The sequence below is a fragment of the Pelophylax lessonae genome (genome assembly GCF_965119305.1).
Source record: "Pelophylax lessonae genome assembly, chromosome: 1".
NCBI lineage: Eukaryota > Metazoa > Chordata > Amphibia > Anura > Ranidae > Pelophylax > Pelophylax lessonae.
In genome coordinates, this window is record NC_138768.1 from 877,730,727 (window position 1) to 877,748,050 (window position 17,324).

A 17,324-nucleotide genomic window follows, 5' to 3' on the forward strand; every position below is an offset into this window, starting at 1 on the left:
TGAGCAAGCCCTCTTAAAGGGGAAAAACAGGGTACATAAAGGGGGGATTTGGGGCCTCGGGAGGTCTTAAGCTCCGGGTAGATGAAAAAAAGATACAAATGAATGCAGCTCTGTAATCAATGATACTGTACATCAATAAATATATTTTATAAATACAAGCAGTGTACCTCAATGTGACCTTGAATCAGCCTCTTGCAATCCTTGTCCAGCAGGGCTGGAGCGTGGGAGGAAGAAGCAGCACAAAGAGCCCATTGGTTTATGCTTGCTGATAGAGTGAGAGAGTAGGGTGACGGAGAGATGAGTTCATTCAATACTGTGCTGCTTCTCCTTTCACTGTCCAGTCACAGGTTGGGTGCATGTCCGGGATGACTTTACCTCTGAGGAAGTGGGTTGAATGATGGTGGACATCTAGTGGAAAAAAAAAGGTACTACAGGGGAAAACTTTCCGGGTTACAGGGGAATATTGCAGCAAAAGCTGGTTCATAATTTTATCTTTTAATGGACTATTTTGTTTTAATTATTATGTTTGGATGGAGTTCTACTTGAAACCTGGAGACACACGGGTCATATCTGTTCAGTGAATAAAAAGACCTGGTAATCCTGCCTCACTGTATCTCTCTCTAAATCCTGACGTATCTAGACTGGTGCGTTTGCATATAGGGGAATATGTAACCTGGTCACATGACAAAGGGGGTGACCACATAAGCTCTGACCCAGAACTGTGACTGCCTGATCTGCGTTGGCTGTGATGAAGCAAGGAGCAGCGGGGAAGCGCGGTGGAGGTCAGTAGAAGTGGGTTGAATGATGGATGTCACCTAGTGACAAAAAAAGGGTACTGCAGGGGGGAAACTGAGTTGAAGTGGGTTGGGGGTGGGCTTACAAGGGTGCTTAATGCTGTGTCCCCGCTGGTGAGATTCACCCTGTTTTTCATGGTGAGCATTGTCACCGGGCCAAAAAATGATGGAAAACCCAGAATGTTTCAGGTGTCACCAGAACAGGAGTTGGGGGGAAATCCTCCAATGGGGACAGCTGTCTTGGTGGGGAATTCCCTCTTGTTGAGATTTCCTTTCACTGCCTGTTGTGTCTGTGATATAGGAAGTGAAGGAAAGTCTCCACAGTGGGACACAGCAAAAGCGGAACTGCAGTGTGCTGCCTCCCCTTACCCTCAAAAAAACCCCCATCCTGGTCTTGCCGACCTTGTGTGGCAGAAGTGGGGTGGGTGGGCATCAAGGACTATCGGTCTATGGGTACTGAGATTTCTATGATCTGGTGGTGGTGGTATAGGATCACATTATTAGGACATTTTGTGATAAGATCCACCTAAAACGCCTCCAGGAGGGGAAGGGGCAATAAAAATACCTATATATTCCTTTTCCTGCAGTCTTCTCTCTGGTTTGGTAAAATCATGGGAGCCTCCTTACCATCCTCCAGCAAGGGACAGGCATCCTTCCAGGACTAAGCAGTGATCGCAGAATGTATGAGTATGACCGCTGCTCAGTCCTGGAGTACTATGAGCTCAGCCTGCATGATGAAGCACCCCCTAGAGAACATATATCCGACATGCTGGGCTCACATAAAATCTCTTTATATGGAGAGATCTGGGGTCAATTAGACCCCAGATCTCTCTTCTGTCCTGAAAGCATCTGATCAAACCAAGATGGGTTTGATCAGATTCTGTACAAGCCGGTAACAACTTGTCCACAAACAAATTGAAACTAGAAGTGAAGAAATCCTCGTTGATTCCAGTCTCTGACATCACAGAAGAAGGGTGGCACCTTCCATTCTCAGTCAATGCAACTGAAGCGGTCGCAACATTACTGGGTTCCCCCGATCAGATGGCAGAGCCTAGTGAATGTGGGGGTGGGGGATGACCCTCTTCTGCCACCTGTAGAAGTGATCCAGTGGCTATATAGCCATGAAAGAGAATCGCCGGCCGAAAACTTTAGCTGCAACCGTGATCCCAGAAGATTTCTGGATCAGGTCAGGTGTCCTTCTCTACAATTACCCACTCCTGAGCAACACACCTGTTGAGCTTGCTTGCTTCCTCTGGTAAACAGCGCCATATAGTGGTCAAATTGAGGTATTTTCCCCATTCACACATTCTATCTGCAGAGAATAAAGCGTGAGAACAATTGATTTTGCCCCATGCAGTATCGATGAATGAGCAGCTATTCAAAATATTATAAACACATCCCTGAGTGTTGGTTGGGATCGTGTGAGCAAAGTCGATCCTGTGCCCACTGGTGCATCACCCCCCTCTTTTACCCTTACTCCCGGTATTGAACTGATAGGGATTCAGAATATAATCCTAGAATATGAAGGATGCAGAATTCTGGGGGAAAGGTGGAGGTGCTACAGGGCCAAGTGTAAAAGGAGCTGCATCGTTATAGTGGTTGTGTGATGGACTAGGAGCACACGGAGATGGTGCACAGGGAACCTGATGTGTGGGCATTTATTGGGAGACTTAAGCCCCGGAAGATTTTACCCCCTTCCTGACCAGGGCCTATTTTGCGATTCGGCACTGCGTGACTTTAACGGACAATTGCGCGGTCGTGCGAAGCTGTACCTAAACGAATTTGACGTCCTTTTTTTCCCCACAAACAGAGCTTTCTTTTGGTGGTATTTGATCACCTGTGCGATTTTTTGATCATGCGCTATAAACAAAAAAATGCGTAAATTTTGCAAAAATAACAATATTTTTCAAATTTTTTTATATGAAATTCCCCCAAAAAAATGTAAAAATCTAAATTTTTAACATTTTAGGCCAATTTTTTTTTACCATATGTTTGGTAAAAAAAAAATCGCAAAAAGCGTATTTTGATTGGTTTGCGCAAAAGTTATTTTGTTTACTAACAAAGGGAAACATTTTTGTCATTTTTGTTGTTTTTTTTTTTAACGCGTAATGGCGGCGATCTGCGTTTTTTTTTTTTTTTTTTTTTTTTTGCGGGACTGCGACATTGCGGCGGACAGATCGGACCCTTGACTGACATTTTTGACACTTTTGGGGTTACCAGTGACATTAATACAGTAATATGCACTGTTACTGTAAAAATGACACTGGCAGTGAAGGGGTTAACTTTTTTGAGAGGGAGGGGTTAAATGTGTCCCTAGGGGCGTGCTTCTAACTGTGATTGGCTGTGGCTTGATGTGTAAGAACAGAGATCAACGGTCCTACATAACAGAACCGTATGATCACTATTCTTACACAGGGAAGAATGACAGGCGGCTTTTGTTTACATTAGCCGCCTGCCTTTCTCCCGGTGTAACGGACGATCGCGAGTGCCCGGTGGACATCGGGTCCGCCGGGCACACGTGCGAGAGAGTCCATGACCGCGCGGGAGCTGGAGCACGCCTCCGGCTGCGCTCGCTCGCTCCCTAGAGCCTCACAGGCTAGCGACGTAGCCCTACGTCGCTTTGCCTGTGAAGGGGCTGACTGCCGCCGTAAATAGTTGTGCAGCGGTCGGCAAGTGGTTAAAGAGAAGGGTTGGCGCTAGGGCATGGCACAGAGGGACAGTCCATGGGGTAGCAGTTGGGACATCATGGATGAACAGTTCACTAAGTCACAATGGGCTTAGCCTGGATAAATAGCTTGTGGGAAAAGTATATGGCACAGCAGGGGGGGGTGATCCCAAGGGAGGTAGTAGGTACAGCCAAGGTGAACAGTCCTTGAAGTGGGAATACGGCTCAGCAAAAAGGAAACGGGCTACATGGCAACGATAAGGCACAACAAGGGGATGGTGATCCTCAGGACAGTAGAACTACATAGCAAAGGTTAACCATCCATAGAGTGGAAATATGGCATAGCAAAAAGGAAACGGTCCACAGGGAAACAATAGGCACGGCACTGGGCAGGGATCCTCCAGATGGTAGTATCAGGACTGCTATTAGAAATCACAATCACAAAAGTGACTTAGAACATAGATTTATCAGTCCCTTTCTTTGAAGCCTCAGCAGCACAGATTAATGATTCGGAAACGCTCTGAGGCTTCCTGCTCATTCAAAAATTGAAGCATAGTAAACACAGCTTATTATGCTTCAGTGATGAATGGACACAGGAGTGGTGTACTGGTCGCTCACTGTGTTCATTCAGAAAAGGAAGGGGCCAGTAAATTACATATTTCTCTTACGTCCTCCGACAGTCGCCGCCTCTTCATATTCGTCACATATGGGGTATTAGACTTTGCTCCGAAGGAGTAGCTAGGCAACAGAATATGTTAACAATAAAGCTTTAACATATCCCACCCTCAAGGGGTGGTCCCCTCAGTCAATACCCTCCTACTTCCTGCAACCATATCCCAGTTTTAATGTCTAGCTTGTCAGGAGTGGCTGGCTCTCTCTGTGCTGGGACTTTTTGTCCCAGACTCTTTCTTCTTTTTGATATTTTGTTTGAGTTTTCTCTCTACCTTTACTTAGCTGTTATTTTTGTCAGCATTAGTTAGTTCTTCGGACGAAGAGGATCATGCGGACTGGGTCTCGGGCTGATCCCCCTGGTCGCAGGTCGTGGGTCAGTGGCTTCCCAGTCTGCCATCGAGCGTTCAGCCAGGTAACGCTCCTGGCACGGTGAACGACCCATCCCTGTTCGGTGCAGGGATGATTGGTGAGGTGGCTACCTCACCGGACGCTGTGCGGTTTCTGAACCGCCATTGTGTGCGTCTTGAGTAGCGACTCTCCCTGCCTCATGTGCAGCGGCTTGTTCGCCTGTGCGGGTTCCCCACGCCATGTGAGGTAAGTGTATCTATGTGGGGACCTGTCTGTCTGGGGGGGGTCTCAGTCTGGGACTGTGTAACCTGCCTTTAATCACACTGCTTGTCTCCCTATCTCTCGGCTGCATGCTGTGGGCTGCAAGGGGGGGGGGGAGCTGTATGACACTGAGTATGTCAGGCTGGGCAGTGTGAGGAGCTGTGTGCTGTGGGGCATGTTTTTAATGGCATGTTGGGGCATATACAGCGATCGCTGCGGCGATCTAACATGTATCCATATTATGGGATGATATTGTGTGTGATTTTATGCACTGTGGAACGGCGATTTCGGCGCCAAACGGCGCCATTTTACCGGCGCCCGCTCCGGCCGCATGGTTTACATGCACGGCGGCCATTTTCTTGTAGCCTCCATAGGCTTACATAGAGCGCCCTGGCAGCATCACTTCCTCTCTCCTGGAAGCACCGATCGAGGCAGCAGCAGCAGCGGAGTCTCCTCAGGTTTTATCCTTCTATTCCTGTGTTCCATTGCCTGTATTCAGTCTGTATATTCCCTGTGGGGGTCTCATTGTGCCTGAGTGTGGTGCGGTGGGCTGCGCTTGCCGCGCTTGCTGTAAGGGGGCAGTTAACCCTTGGTTGTCTGGCATACAGGGGCAATGGATTCTCAGGAGGGCAAGTTTCCCACAGTCTTGGTGGAAAGCCAGGGGACCGCTGTTTCCCCCCCAGGGGGGGATTTGGCCACTATTGTGGCTGGCCTTGCTGCACAGGTGCAAATGCTGGTGGCTGCTCAATCTACTAAACGGCCCAGAGTTGCTCTGTCCTCTGATTCTGAGGGTGAAGGTGATGGGGCTGTTCTGGCGGGGACCCCCCTATCGGGGTCCCGCTCCTCTCTGGATCTAGTGGGGTCTGAGGTAGAGGCTGAAGTTGAGGGGGTTGATAATTCTCCCCCTGGCTCGCCTGAAGAGCTTGCAATCATGGATGAGTTGATTGCTTCCATTAAGCAGACGCTACGTTTGCAGGACGAGGTGTGTCCCCCAGCTGCCTTGGCGGCTTATGGGACGCAGAGAAAACGCAGGACGCCGCAGGTCTTTCCCTGCAATGCTGATTTTCAGCGCGCTGTTAAGGACCAATGGCGCGATTTGCGCAAGCCTTTTGCGGTACCAAGTAAATTTAAGCTGCGTTATCCTTTCTCGCCTGCCACTGATGAACGGTGGTGTGTGCCTCCGCCAGTAGATCATGCTATTGCGGTTTTGAACAAAGCCACTGCGATCCCTGCAGAGGGATCCCCTATTTTCCGTGATGCCACGGATAGGAGACTGGAGTCTCTTGCCCGTCATACTTATTCTGTTACGGGTTCTATGCTTAAGGCTCTGTTTGCTTCTCTCATGGCGGCCCAGGCGATCGCAAGTTGGACGCAGATGCTTAGGCGCGTCCTAGTGGCCGATTCGGCCTCAGCGGCGACCCTGGATATGGTGGATCAGATCCACCAGGGTGTCATGTATCTGTGTGATGCGGACCTGGACCTGATTCCGTTGGCCGCGCGTGTGCACAGCGTGGCGGTGTTGTCTCGCCGCCTGGTTTGGTTGAAATGTTGGTCGGTGGACCAATCTTCACGTAAAACCTTAGCCAATCTGCCTTATGATGGGTCTCGCCTTTTTGGGGAGTCCCTGGATGTGTTGATTAAGGGGATTACTGGGGGTAAGAGCACTCTCTTGCCCCATTTCCCCAAGGCTAAGGGGGCTTCTGGGAAGAAGCATGCTAATTTTCGGCCCCCTCAGGGGTCCTTTCGTGCCTTTCGGCCGCACTACAAGGGCAAACCGTTCAAGGGCCAGGGCTCTCAGAAGAAGCCCTGGTCTGGAAAACAGAAGTCCGGCCAATCCGGACCTGCGGCCCATAACAGTTCGGCCTGAAGGGGCGCCCTCACCCAGTTTTGGGGTGGGGGGACGCTTGCTCGGTTTTCTTCAGCCCTGGTTGGCCCGTGTGCGGGACAGATGGGTTCTGGAAATCGTTCGATCTGGTTACAAGATCGAGTTTCTCTCTCGGCCAGAGAGCAGGTTTTTTCCCTCAAATCTACAACTGTCTCCAGAGCGCCTGCGGGATCTGCACCTGGCGGTGCGGGACCTGAGGGCTCAGGGAGTGGTGGTTCCGGTGCCTCATCGGGACAGATTTCGGGGGTTTTATTCCAATCTGTTCACTGTGCCCAGAAAGGAGGGCAAGGTTCGTCCAATTCTGGACTTGAAAGCTCTGAACCGCTCTGTGCGGGTTCGCAAGTTCCGCATGGAATCCCTGCGCTCGGTGGTGGCTGCCCTGGTTCCGGGGGAATTCATGGCCTCCATCGATTTGAAGGATGCGTATCTTCACATCCCCATATTCGAGGGTCATCAGAGATACCTTCGATTTGCCATTGCGGAGGATCACTACCAGTTCGTGGCGTTGCCCTTTGGGCTCGCCTCGGCTCCGCGGGTCTTCGCCAAGGTGCTTGCACCGGTTCTGGCATTATTGAGAGCCCAGGGCATTTCTGTCCTGGGGTATCTGGACGACATTCTGATTCGGCCTGCGACCAGTCAGGGTCTGGAGAAGGACCTGTCTGTCACGATGCAAACTCTGCAGGAGTTCGGTTGGACGATAAATGTTCCAAAGTCGACTCTGAGTCCGTCGGTTCGTCTTCCCTATCTGGGAATGATACTGGACTCGGTGCAGGCGAAGGTCTTCCTGCCGGAAGACAAACTCAGGACTCTTCAGGAGGAAGTCAGGTCCCTCAGGGACGTTCCGAACTCGTCTCTGCGGACGTGTATGAGATGTCTGGGATTGATGGTCTCGGCTTTCGAGGCGATTCCTTTCGCGCAGTTTCACACGCGGGGTCTCCAGGCGGAGATCTTGTCCAAGTGGGACGGGCGACCTCAATCTCTGGATCTTCAGATCTCGTTGAGTCATCGCACCAGGGAAAACCTCCTGTGGTGGCTCCAGTCCCCGTTGGCGTCCGGGGGCAAGTCGTTTCGTCCGATCTCGTGGACGATAATCACCACGGATGCCAGCCTGTCGGGCTGGGGTGGTGTTCTGGGCGTTCTGTCCGCCCAGGGGACCTGGTCGGAGGGGGAGTCTTCCCTCCCGATCAACATTCTGGAATTGCGTGCGATAAGGCTCTGTCTTCATCGCTGGACGGACCGGCTGCAGGGCTGCCCGGTTCGGGTGCAGACGGACAATGCCACGGCGGTGGCCTACATCAACCACCAAGGGGGCACCAGGAGTGCCCGAGCGGCTCGAGAAGTGACCGACATTCTGTCTTGGGCCGAGACTCATGTCCCGGCGATAACGGCGGTTCACATTCCGGGAGTGGAGAACTGGCAGGCGGACTATCTGAGTCGCCAGACCCTGGATCAGGGGGAATGGTCTCTCCACCCGGCTGTCTTCCAGATGTTGTGCGCGAAGTGGGGTCTTCCAGATGTGGACCTGTTCGCGTCTCGCCTCAACTACAAGGTGAAGAGGTTCGTGGCAAGGACGCGCGACCCTCGGGCGGACGCGTCGGACGCGTTAGTGGCCCCGTGGCATCAGTACAGGCTGATGTACGCGTTTCCACCGATTCAGTTGCTGTCCCGGTTCCTTCGCAGGTTACACTCGGAACGCAGCACGGTGATTCTTGTGGCACCGGACTGGCCTCGCCGGTCCTGGTACGCAGACCTCGTGAATCTGGCGGTCGACGCCCCCTGGCGTCTGCCTCTTCGGGACGATCTACTGTCTCAAGGACCGATTTACCATCCTGCTTTACAGTCGCTGGCTTTGACGGCCTGGCTGTTGAGACCGAGGTCCTGAAGGAGAAGGGTCTCTCTCCAGAGGTTGTTCATACCTTGATCAACGCGAGGAAGTCTTCCTCGGGAAAGGTTTATTACCGTACTTGGAAGGCCTATTTTGCCTGGTGTGAGTCCAGGGGGTTTTCACCCCGCACGTACTCGGTTTCCCGTGTGCTGTCTTTCCTTCAGACGGGTGTCGATCAGCGTTTGGCGCTGGCTACGATAAAGGGTCAGGTGTCTGCGCTGGCCGTTCTGTTTCAACGTCCCGTAGCTTCCAACTCCTTGGTTGGCACTTTTATTCAGGGTGTGCGGCATCTGGTTCCTCCTAGGAGGGATCCCTTGCCCCCTTGGGACTTGAATCTAGTCCTGTCTGTGTTACAACGTGCTCCTTTTGAACAGATCAGGGAGATCTCGTTGTCTATGTTGTCCAAAAAGGTCGCCTTTTTGGTGGCGATCACTTCGGCTCGCAGAGTGTCGGAACTGGCGGCTTTGTCCTGCAAGTCTCCGTACCTGGTTGTTCATTTGGATAAGGTGGTCTTGCGACCTAATCCTTCTTTTCTGCCGAAACGAGTTTCGGAATTCCATCTTAACGAGGATATTGTTTTGCCTTCGTTGTGCACGAAGCCTAAACATCCTAAGGAGGTGAGATTGCATTCTCTGGATGTTGTTCGGGCGATTAGGGTTTACCTTAAATCGACTGAGTCTTTTCGAAAGACGGACTCCTTGTTTGTTCTTCCAGAGGGTCCTCGGAAGGGCATGGCGGCTTCCGCCTCTACCATTGCCAAGTGGATCAGGCAGACCATTGAACAGGCTTATGCCTCGCAGGGGAAGGTTCCCCCTGTGCCTGTGAAGGCGCACTCTACTAGATCTCTGAGTACGTCTTGGGCCTGTCGTCATGGGGCTTCTGTAGCCCAGGTGTGTAAGGCGGCGACTTGGTCGACCGTGCACACTTTCACAAAATTCTACAAAGTAGATGTTCAGGCATCGGCGGATGCTTCCTTTGGCCGCAAGGTTCTTAGTGCGGCTGTTCCCTAGGGTCCCTTGTTGGGGACTCCTGGCTGTTGGGATAAGTTTTGTATCCCCTGGTTTTTTGTCTTTTCCTGGGTTGTTGCTCCTGTTGAGCACTTATTTTTGCTGTTGCCCAGCTGGTTTCCTTCCTTTGGTAAGGTTCCTTTCTTTGATGTGGAGACTGCGTTGCCTTTCGGCGCGGATGCGTTTCCCACCCCTCATGTTTGCACTGCTTTGGGACGTCCCCATATGTGACGAATATGAAGAGGCGGCGACTGTCGGAGGACGTAAGAGAAAACGGAATTTTTGTAAAATCTTACCTGTAAAATTCCTTTCTCTGAGTCCTCCGACAGTCGCCGCCCCCGCCCCTCTTTTGGGGTTTGAATGTATACTCTACTGCTATTCCACTAAAACTGAGATATGGTTGCAGGAAGTAGGAGGGTATTGACTGAGGGGACCACCCCTTGAGGGTGGGATATGTTAAAGCTTTATTGTTAACATATTCTGTTGCCTAGCTACTCCTTCGGAGCAAAGTCTAATACCCCATATGTGACGAATATGAAGAGGCGGCGACTGTCGGAGGACTCAGAGAAAGGAATTTTACAGGTAAGATTTTACAAAAATTCCGTTTTATCAGCCCCTTCCCTCACTCTCTATCCTGATTAATACATTTATATTTTGAGACTACTCTAATTTCATTTGGATATTTGTAATAGCAATCCACCTCATATAATGTCCCACTATCCTTATGCCCCCTTGTTGAATACTCTATTCTGAAACATCTCCCTTTGTGCCAGCAGTAGCTGCCGGCGGGAGAGGAGGGAAGCCGGAAGTGATGCGGAGGCAAAAAGGTGACGCGGAAAGCAGATGGAAGGGGCGCATGTGCCATCACCAATCCCCCTGCGGTACAGCTAGAGGGAGAAAGAGAAGCTGGCAGTGCTGCAGGGGGAGGCAGGAAAGGAACGGTAAATGAAATAAGACAGGACAGCTGACCCTCCTGCTCAGCAGGTGCCTGGGCCACTCTTTTGAACTGACGGTGCCTAGGCCCAGTACAGGAGGGCTGGCTGTACCGCTTTATCAGCCGCCCTGGGTAGTATGGCACAGCAAGAGTTAGGCATTCATTAGAGAGTAAATATGGGACAGCAAAAGGGACACGGTCCACAGGGCAACAATAGGCATTGCAAGGAGCGGGGATTCTCCGGGCGGTAACATGGCACAGCAAGGGTAGAGACAGGAAGGTACAGGAACTTAGGAGGCTGGCCAGCCCTGTGCTGCTGGTCAGGTTGTCTCGGTGATGGCTTACCGGTCCAGCAGGGTCTGTAGAGGCAGTTCCCAGGGCAAGCAACCGCTGGATCTGAAGCTAGAGGGAGAGGACCACAGGACAGGAGCAGAGGGCACAGGCAAAGAGGTGGCTGGGCAATGGGAGGCAGAGGCAGGTCCTGGAGGTCTGACCTCAGTCTAGGATGCCTAGAGGCACATGGAGCATCCTGGGCAGTGGTCTCCAAACTGTGGCCCGCGGGCCAGATGCAGCCCTTTGCTTGTTTTTATCTGGCCCTTTGGGCGCTATTTTTATCCACTAATACCATAAATGGGTCATGATCTCCCCCACTGACACCAATAAAGGAGCACAATATATCTCAATGACCGCAACAATAGAGCCCAATGACACCAATGATGGGGCCCAATTCCTCCCAATGACACCAATGATGGGGCCCAATTCCTCCCAATGACAGCAACGATGGAGCCCAATGACACCAATGATGGGGCCCAATTCCTCCCAATGACACCAATGATGGGGCCCAATTCCTCCCAATGACAGCAATGATGGGGCACAATTCCTCCCAATGACACCAATGATGGAGCCCAATGACACCAATGATGGGGCACAATTCCTCCCAATGACACAAAAGATGGGGCATTGTTTATTTCCACTGATGTCGGGACCTTTTCTACTCTCAATGGCCACAATCTTGCCCCGCTTTAGGTCTGAAGGACGGATAAACTGGCCCTTTGTTTAGCTTAGAAAGTTTGAAGACCCCCTGACCCAGGGTGACTGACAGAAGGAAACTGAAACTGTATTCCCCAGCCTAGGTAGTTATACCTGAGCTGGGGACCGATCGTATGACCCAGGAAACCTGATGTTTACCATCAGCTTGCCCGGGCAACCGGCTCCACCCTATTTTACGTGGCCACATCAGGTTCAAGGCCAGTGGTTAGTTCTTTGATTCCAGCAGGGCACAGTGCGGGAAGAAAAGCCCTCTGTGCCCACTGGACTCTGACACCTGGACGGGAGGAAGTCTGCGGCCGTTGTAAAGGGATGAATACACCGGCCACAGCAGGGCGCCTCAAACACAGGCGGTGTGGAGTGGTGAGAGCAATGTGTGAGGGCCAAGCATGGGCGTCCGCAAGGGGGGTAGGGGGGAGATGTGCCCCTCTAGAAATTTCCTGGCCTGCTCTAAGAGGGGAATCTATGGGGACCCTGCTCTAAAGGGGGATCTATGGGGGACCCTGGCCTGGCCTGGCCTACTCTAAAGAGAATCTATGGGGACCCTGGCCTGCTCTAAAGGAGGTCACATTTGGCTAAATGTATGTATATATATATATATATATATATATATATATATATATTCTTTACCTGAAGTACCTGGTGGTGCAGGAAAACCTGGTAGCACGGGGAATATAGGTGAAAAGGTAAGACTAAAGAGGGATCTATGGGGTCCCTGGCCTGCTCTAAAGTGGGGACCCTGGCCTGGTCTAAAGGGGGATCTATGGGGTCCCTGGCCTGCTCTAAAGTGGGGACCATGGCCTGCTCTAAAGGGGGATCCATGGGGGACCCAGGCCTGACCCTAGCTGCAATTGCAACCAGGCCCCATGCTGCAGAGGGCCTGTGCGGCTCCCCTGTACACCTGGATAGGAAGGGGGGGGGTCAGCATGTGGAGAAATCACCGTCCTCCTTTTTCCTCCTGTAGCTGTAGATTGGTTCCTCTGTATGCTGCCCCCGCCACTCTTCCTATCCAGTTCACTTGTGTTCTGCTGTCTCTGGGCCCCTGTGTGCTCCCCTGGTCCCCCCCCTACTGTGCCCCCCTGCCCCCTCCCCGTTCTCCCTTCTCTCTTATGCTGGCTGCTGCAGGGGATGTGTCACAATAGAGAACCAGGAAGGGGTCGGTAAATAACGGAATTTTTGTAAAATCTTACCTGTAAAATTCCTTTCTCTGAGTCCTCCGACAGTCGCCGCCTCTTCATATTCGTCACATATGGGGTATTAGACTTTGCTCCGAAGGAGTAGCTAGGCAACAGAATATGTTAACATTAAAGCTTTTAACATATCCCACCCTCAAGGGGTGGTCCCCTCAGTCAATACCCTCCTACTTCCTGCAACCATATCTCAGTTTTAGTGGAATAGCAGTAGAGTATACAACCAAACCCCAAAAGAGGGGCGGGGGCGGCGACTGTCGGAGGACTCAGAGAAAGGAATTTTACAGGTAAGATTTTACAAAAATTCCGTTTTCTCTTACGTCCTCCGACAGTCGCCACCTCTTCATATTCGTCACATATGGGGACGTCCCAAAGCAGTGCAAACATGAGGGGTGGGAAACGCATCCGCGCCGAAAAGGCAACGCAGTCTCCGCATCAAAGAAAGGAACCTTACCAAAGGAAGGAAACCAGCTGTGCAACAGGAAAAACAAGTGCTCAACAGGAGCAACAACCCAGGAAAAGACAAATAACCAGGGGATAAAAAAACTTATCCCAACAGCCAGAGGTCCCCAATAAGGGACCCTAGGGAATTGCCGCACTAAGAACCTTGCGGCCAAAGGAAGCATCCGCCGATGCCTGAACATCTACTTTGTAGAATTTTGTGAACGTGTGTACGGTCGACCAAGTCGCCGCCTTACACACCTGGGCTACAGAAGCCCCATGACGACAGGCCCAAGACGTACTCAGAGATCTAGTAGAGTGCGCCTTCACAGGCACAGGGGGAACCTTCCCCTGCAAGGCATAGGCCTGTTCAACGGTCTGCCTGATCCATTTGGCGATGGTAGAGGCCGAAGCCGCCATGCCCTTCCGAGGACCCTCTGGAAGAACAAACAAGGAGTCCGTCTTTCGAAAAGACTCAGTCGATTTAAGGTAAACCCTTATCGCCCGAACAACATCCAGAGAATGTAATCTCACCTCCTTTGGATGTTTAGGCTTTGCGCACAGCGAAGGCAAGACAATATCCTCATTAAGATGGAATTCCGAAACTCGTTTCGGAAGAAAAGAAGGATTAGGTCGCAAGACCACCTTATCCAAATGAACAACCAGATACGGAGACTTGCAGGACAAAGGACAAAGCTGCCAGCTCCGACACTCTGCGAGCCGAAGTGATCGCCACCAAAAAAGGCGACCTTTTTGGACAACATAGACAACGAGATCTCCCTGATCTGTTCAAAAGGAGCACGTTGCAACACAGACAGAACGAGATTCAAGTCCCAAGGGGGCAAAGGATCCCTCCTAGGAGGAACCAGATGCCGCACACCCTGAACAAAAGTGCCAACCAAGGAGTTGGAAGCCACGGGACGTTGAAACAGAAACGGCCAGCGCAGACACCTGACCCTTTATCGTAGCCAGCGCCAAACGCTGATCGACACCCGTTTGAAGGAAGGACAGCACTCGGGAAACCGAGTACGTGCGGGGTGAAAACCCCCTGGACTCACACCAGGCAAAATAGGCCTTCCAAGTACGGTAATAAACCTTCCCCGAGGAAGACTTCCTCGCGTTGATCAAAGTATGAACGACCTCTGGAGAGAGACCCTTCTCCTTCAGGACCTCGGTCTCAACAGCCAGGCCGTCAAAGCCAGAGACTGTAAAGCAGGATGGTATATCGGTCCTTGAGACAGGAGATCGTCTCGAAGAGGCAGACGCCACGGGGTGTCGACCGCCAGATTCACGAGGTCTGCGTACCAGGACCGGCGAGGCCAGTCCGGTGCCACAAGAATCACCGTGCTGCGTTCCGAGTGTAACCTGCGAAGGAACCTGGACAGCAACTGAATCGGTGGAAACGCGTACATCAGCCTGTACTGATGCCACGGGGCCACTAACGCGTCCGACGCGTCTGCCCGAGAATCGCACGTCCTTGCCACGAACCTTCTCACCTTGTTGTTGAGACGAGACGCGAACAGGTCCACATCTGGAAGACCCCACTTCGCGCACAACATCTGGAAGACAGCCGGGTGGAGAGACCATTCCCCCTGATCCAGGGTCTGGCGACTCAGATAGTCCGCCTGCCAGTTCTCCACCCCCGGAATGTGAACCGCCGTTATCGCCGGGACATGAGTCTCGGCCCAAGACAGAATGTCGGCCACTTCTCGAGCCGCTCGGGCACTCCTGGTGCCCCCTTGGTGGTTGATGTAGGCCACCGCCGTGGCATTGTCCGTCTGCACCCGAACCGGGCAGCCCTGCAGCCGGTCCGTCCAGCGATGAAGACAGAGATTTATCGCACGCAATTCCAGAATGTTGATCGGAAGGGAAGACTCCCCCTCCGACCAAGTTCCCTGGGCGGACAGAACGCCCAGAACACCACCCCAGCCCGACAGGCTGGCATCCTCACCGTCCACGAGATAGGATGAAACGACTTGCCCCCGGACACCATCGGGGACTGGAGCCACCACAGAAGGTCTCTTCTGGTGCGATGACTCAACGAGATTTGAAGATCCAGAGATTGAGGTCGCCCGTCCCACATGGACAGGATCTCCGCTTGGAGACCCCGCGTGTGAAACTGGGCGAAGGGAATCGCCTCGAAGGCCGAGACCATCAATCCCAGACATCCCTATGCACGTCCGCAGAGACGAGTGCGGAACGTCCCTGAGGGACCTGACTTCCTCCTGAAGAGTTCTGAGTTTGTCTTCCGGCAGGAAGACCTTCGCCTGCACCGAGTCCAGAATCATTCCCAGGTAGGGAAGACGAACCGACGGACTCAGTGTCGACTTTGGAAAATTTATCGTCCAACCAAACTCCTGCAGAGTTTGCATCGTGACAGACAGGTCCTTCTCCAGACCCTGGCTGGTCGCAGACCGAACCAGAATGTCGTCCAGATACCCCAGGACAGAAATGCCCTGGGCCCTCAATAATGCCAGAACCGGTGCAAGCACCTTGGTGAAGACCCGCGGAGCCGAGGCGAGACCAAAAGGCAACGCCACGAACTGGTAGTGATCCTCCGCAATGGCAAATCGAAGGAACCTCTGGTGACCCTCGAAAATGGGGATGTAAAGATACGCATCCTTCAAATCGATGGAGGCCATGAATTCCGCCGGAACCAGGGCAGCCACCACCGACCGCAGGGATTCCATGCGGAACTTGCGAACCCGCACAGAGCGGTTCAGAGCCTTCAAGTCCAGAATTGGACGAACCTTGCCCTCCTTTCTGGGCACGGTGAACAGATTGGAATAAAACCCCCGAAACCTGTCCCGATGAGGCACCGGAACTACCACTCCCTGAGCCCTCAGGTCCCGCACCGCCAGGTGCAGGTCCCGTAAACGCTCTGGAGACAGTTGAAGATTTGAGGGAAAAAATCTGCTCTCCGGCCGAGAGAGAAACTCGATCTTGTAACCAGATCGAACGATCTCCTGAACCCATCTGTCCCGCACGCGGGTCAACCAGGGCTGAAGAAAACCGAGCAAGCGTCCCCCCACCCCAAAACTGGGTGAGGGCGCCCCTTCAGGCCGCACTGTTATGGGCTGCGGATCCGGATTGACCGGACTTCTGTTTTCCAGACCAGGGCTTCTTCTGAGAGCCTTGACCTTTGAACGGTTTGCCCTTGTAGTGCGACCGAAAGGCACGAAAGGACCCCTGAGGGGGCCGAAAATTAGCATGCTTCTTCCCAGAAGCCCCCTTAGCCTTGGGGAAATGGGGCAAGAGAGTGCTCTTACCTCCGGTGATCCCCTTAATCAACACATCCAAGGACTCCCCAAAAAGGCGAGACCCATCATAAGGCAGATTGGCTAAGGTCTTACGTGAAGACTGGTCCACCGACCAACATTTCAACCAAACCAGGCGGCGAGACAACACCGCCACGCTGTGCACACGTGCAGCCAACGGGACTAGGTCCAAGTCCGCATCACACAGATACATGACACCCTGAAGGATTTGATCCACCATATCCAGGGTCGCCGGCGAGGCCGAATCGGCCACTAGGATGCGCCTAAGCATCTGCGTCCAACTTGCGACCGCCTGGGCCGCCATGAGAGAGGCAAACAGAGCCTTAAGCATAGAACCCGTAACAGAATAAGTATGACGGGCAAGAGACTCCAATCTCCTATCCGTGGCATCACGGAACACAGGGGAATCCTCTGCAGGAAGCGCAGTGGATTTGTTTAAAACCGCAATTGTGTGATCCACTGGGGGAGGCACACACCACCTTTCATCAGTGGAAGGCGAGAAAGGATAACGCAGCTTGAACCTACTTGGTACAGCAAAAGGTTTGCGTAGATTGCGCCATTGTTCCTTAACAGCGCGCTGAAAATCATCATTGCAGGGAAAAACCTGCGGCGTCCTGCGTTTTCTCTGCGTCCCATAAGCCGCCAAGGCAGCGGGGGGACACACTTCATCCTGCAAACGCAGCGTTTGTTTTATGGAAGCAATCAATTCATCCATGATTGCAAGCTCCTCAGGCGAGCCAGGGGGAGAATTATCAACCCCTTCAACTTCAGCCTCCACCTCGGACCCCACTAGATCCAGGGAGGAGCGGGACCCCGATAAGGAGGCCCCCGCCATAACAACTCCATCACCTTCACCCTCAGAATCAGAGGAAAGAGCAACTCTGGGTCTTTTAGTAGATTGAGCAGCCACCAGCATC